The sequence below is a fragment of the Lepus europaeus genome, chromosome 22 (genome assembly GCF_033115175.1).
Source record: "Lepus europaeus isolate LE1 chromosome 22, mLepTim1.pri, whole genome shotgun sequence".
In the NCBI taxonomy this organism is placed as follows: domain Eukaryota; kingdom Metazoa; phylum Chordata; class Mammalia; order Lagomorpha; family Leporidae; genus Lepus; species Lepus europaeus.
In genome coordinates this window covers 39,996,557-40,001,152 of record NC_084848.1, presented here as the reverse complement: position 1 = coordinate 40,001,152, position 4,596 = coordinate 39,996,557, and the positions used below count along the sequence as shown (strand labels likewise).

General features: G+C 45.6%; 1 long non-coding RNA gene across 1 annotated transcript; it reads right to left on the bottom strand.

Moving 5' to 3' along the window:
- Positions 1 to 1,149: 1,149 nt before the first annotated feature.
- LOC133751316 (uncharacterized) lies at positions 1,150 to 2,371 on the bottom strand. The gene is made up of 3 exons (XR_009864804.1): positions 2,327 to 2,371; positions 2,020 to 2,125; positions 1,150 to 1,328 (listed from the first exon to the last, which is right to left on the bottom strand). It is a non-coding gene; the product is annotated as an uncharacterized LOC133751316 (long non-coding RNA).
- Positions 2,372 to 4,596: the final 2,225 nt, after the last annotated feature.

Below are 4,596 nucleotides of genomic sequence, written 5' to 3'. Positions count from 1 at the left end.
ACCCCCTTGACCAGAGCACCCCTGTCTGCAGGTGCAGGCCAGGGCTGCAGAGCAGAGAGCTTGCCGAGGACTCTGTCCAGGGGTCAGAGGCCCGGGTCTGGCTCTGGACTTGGATCTCCATGCTCATCAGGGAGCTTTGGCCCAGGGTCCCAAGTGCTCCTCTTACACTCAATAGGTAGATTTTTGTCTTATTTCCTGAGCAAATTCATATTGCAAATACCTGCCTGGTGTCTGCACCCCCTTGGAACTAATGTCCTCTCTCTTTCTGGGCACTGGAAGGACCGACATGAGTGAGCCAAGAATTACTTCCCTGCTGCAGTGGACAGCCTTTCCTGGCGCTATCTTCCTGCCTGGCGTGCAGCGTCTGAAACTCTCTCATGGCTTTGCAGCCTCCAGGAACCTTCTGGAGGACTAAAGAACAGCACCACACAGTCACACACTGACCTCGCCGTTAGTGCTGTCATCATTGCACTGCACTGCAGGAATCCAGAAATCCAGTTACTGGTTAACTCAAGCCTCGCTTTGCTCATCTGTGAAGTGGGTACAGTAATAGTATATACGCCATAGGATATTGTGAGGATTGTATGGGGTCATACGTTACATGATAGGACATTGCAAAGCTCCAATTAGAATATCTGGTAGATGTTCTGGCTTGGTGGTTAAACTGCTGTTTGTGATGCTGCCATTTCATCTGAGTGCCGGCTCGACTTTCGGCTGCTTTGCTTCAGATCTAGTTCCTTATTAATGCGCCTGGAAAACAGCAGAGGATAGCCCAGTACTTGGGCCCCTGCCTCCCAAGTGGGACACCAGGATAGAGTTCCAAGCTCCTGGATTCAGCCTGGCCCAGTCCTGGCCATTGTGGCCATTTGGGGAGTGAATGAGCAGATGGGAGATTGATTCTTTCTCTCGCTCGCTCACTCTCTCTCTGTCTCATCGTCACTCTTTCCTTCAAATAAATAAATAAATAAATAAATCTTTATAAAAATAATATCTGGTAGAGGGGACATATTTGTGAATGGTGTTTTTGCCCCCCCCCCCCCAGCAGACAAGTTTTCCCACAAAACAACTTGGGACTTTTGTCAGCAAGAATTTTTTTCCTTTTTAAAATTTTGTTTATTTATCTGAAAGACAGAGTTACAGAGAGGCAGAGGCAGAGGCGGAGAGAGAGAGGTCTTCCATCTGCTGGTTCACTCCCCAGTTGGCTGCAACGGCCGGAGCTGCGCTGATCCGAAGTCAGGAGTCAGGAGCTTCTTCCGGGTCTCCATGTGGATACAGGGGCCCAAGGACTTGGGCCATCTTCCACTGCTTTCCCAGGCCATAGCAGAGAGCTGGATGGGAAGTGGAGCAGCCAGGACTTGAACTGGCACCCATATGGGATGTTGGCACTGTAGACAGTGGCTTTACCCGCTACGCCACAGCGCCGACCCCAGCAGGAACTTCCTTCAAAAAAGTCAGCACATTTTCAGTTTTGAATCTACTGATACATATGAAAAGGGGACATGCCGACATGTAGATCTAGTTTGCATCATTGCATTCAAGGCAACACAAAGCTCACGCGGCCTGGTTGTGTCATTCAGAAGCTCCTGGTGCCTGGCAGGCTGATCTGGAAGGGACACGAGTGGAGAGCAGTATGGGAAATGGCCTTGGCTCTCCTACCCCTCCGGTGATGGGCCTCAACTGGCAGAGCACTCAGAGCTGTGCAGGTTGCTCTCCCATCTACTTCTGATGGTGAAGATCACCAAGGTCTTGCTGTTCTCTATTGGTATCATAAGCACATTGAGTCTGGGCTGAACCTGTCTATGTCTCAGAAAGCTCAGACATGGGGCAGGCATGGGGTCAGACTGAGGTCTGTGCCCATGGGCCACGAGACAGGACAGGAGGAGGGAGGGGCTTCCCCTCTCTGTCTCAGTGCCCTGCCATTTGATGAGGGGGCCAAGGTGAGACCCTTCCCAAGGGCTCCAGTCTAATCCTTGGTTCTGTGTGTGCAGGGAGTTTGCACTTTCTCATGGGACTTGTTACCTTGAAGCTTGAGTAGTTTAGCCCGGTAGAAGATTCGATCTCAGAATGTTCATACCAAGTCAGGTATGATGTTTCCTCCTTAATTCAAGTGAAGTTACCTTTAGATCTGTGGATATCAATATAAGATCGAAAACATCAGGGAAAGAGAAACTGGAGCAGAAAGGAGTAAGGAATTACATCTGAAAAGATGAGTGGTTAGAGAGGGAGAAGGGGTTAGTCTGGGCTAGAAACCCACAAGGTCTTCAGATACAACCCTGGGATCCCAACAGGCGTTTTCCATCCAGTCCTCTTTTGACTCTTTGCTCACCGCATTTCATTTTCAGTTTTATCGTCCCCCTCTGTAACCTTGTCCATCCATTATTCTGATTTTATGTTTTTGGTTTGAAAATTTATATAATGCAAGACTCAAAAAAAAAAAAAAAGTAAAAAGATGCCGGAAATTCTTGGGCAAGAAGACAACCGTGTCTTGAAACAATTACGGCTGTTCTTGTTTTTCCTCTCTGCCAGAGTGATCACTTGGGAAGCAGGACAGTGCTTTCCAACAAATAACTCAAGTATTTGAAAATGTTTAATTGTCTGGAAGAAGGATGAGAACATTAAGCGTATGGCTTTATTTGAAGAAAAAGTTAAAAGTTTCTGTTGAAGGTCTTCTGTGAATGTGACTAAATGCATTACAAAGAGGAAAGATGTGTAATCAGAGGAAAAAATTTAGCAAGAAAATCAACACACGACTATGCTCCGATTTAAAGAGTTTGAGAGACAAAGCAAGATGCATTTCATAAATAATTAATTTTTAAAATTTTCTTGAATAAAAATATCCTTTGGCCAGAGGAACAGATTAATTCTTTCTAAATCATTGCTCATACAAGGTACTTGAAGATCACAGGAAATTTATTATGATTCCAGATCGACATAGGTCTTCAGTTGGGTTATGGGTATGCCAGGTTTGGCTCTCAAATTTCATCCTGGAGAGTTTTATTCCTCCAGATCCTAAAGACATCTTGTCCTGCTTCAGTCCCCAGGAAAAATACAACTGGTTCTGGGTGATATGATTTCTCCTGTTTGTGTTTTCAGGACGAGAATGCAACCCGAGAGTGGCAGTGCCTGGAGGGGCGCAATCTTTGGCTCCTAGATGCAGCCAGAGCTGTGTTCTTGGGGCTGAGCCCAAGGCTAAAGGCTGGGAGGCACAACAGTACGTCTCATTAATTCACATTGGGAGGTCTTCATCCAAAGGGCAGGGAACTCATTCTTGGAAAGTGAATGCATAGATTCCAGGGAGAAGAGTAATGACCTTGAAGTGCGTGGAATGCTGGCCATCACCATTCACAGAGATTTCTTTTGTTCACAGCTGAATCCAACCTACTGTCTAGAGAGACGGAGTATAAAGAGCGAAAACTTCAGTTCATGCTTTCGTCTAGGGGGTCACCGGGTGTCTTTCTCCACCTAGTGGCCAGTGCCTCCCAACCAGCTGAAAGACAGCTGGTTATTATGGCAATGAAGCAAGTGAGGTTTTTTGTTTAGCAACGCTAGGCTATCAAATCCTAGAACGAAGAAGAGAGTTAAGCTTATGCTTGGAAGAACCAGTGGGCGTATTAATGATTAGGTTGGCTTGCACAGCTTCCTTTGTTCCAATGACATGCTTTGCATTCTCCTGGCGAAAGAGCAGGCAGGAAGTCTTGCTGAACAAGTAATTGCAAATGGAATTCAACTTGTGGCCAATTTCATAATATGACATGTTTGCATCAGAAAACTGACTTTACATGAAGAGAAAGAAATGAGAAGAAACAATTTAAAGAATCTTGCATTATTAGCCTTCCAGTTCAGAAGCAGTCATGCTCTAGGCACACAGTAGGTGCTCAATAAAAACTACTGAAGTGGCTTGCATTTGATAGAACCTTCTGTGCTCCAGTTTTTACACATGGCTTTTGCTGTTTCCATTTTTCCCAGCTAAAAATCACAGTCCCTTAAATACAAGTGCATCATTTAGAAATGAACTTAATGAGCATTTTCAAAGCTGTTTACACCTTAGTCTCTGTAGCATTCAACACTGTTGAAGACTCCCTCCATCTGGAAGTTTGATTCTTCGTCTCTGCTGGGGTTCCAATGACTTGCTACCTCTGTAGCAGGATTATTCTATTGGGTTTGATTTTGGACACCACTTTCCTTCATAGTCCCTTAAATATGGACTGCTGTGGCCTGAGGGTCTACTCTTAAGCCTCTTATTTCCTCTACTCAGCTTGTGGTCCACTCAGCTCACACATCAATATTTGAACTTTAATGTGATACTGATGGTTCCCAAGTCTCCATCTCCAGCTCTCATTCATCCTCTCCTGAGTCCCAGCCCAAAATGTCACTCTGCCCGTTGAAGGTATCTACACCACAATATCCTGCAGGCACTAGAACCCTGTGCAATTCTACCCGAGCACACTGCTTTGTGTTCTTCTACTCCTGCGTTTCCTGTCTGGATGTGTGCCAATCAGATTGTCCCCAGGAGCTAAAGGATGCATGGCGTTAGCCTTCTTGACATTTCAGGATTGATTCTGACACTATTACTAATTACAATTTATAATGTATTAC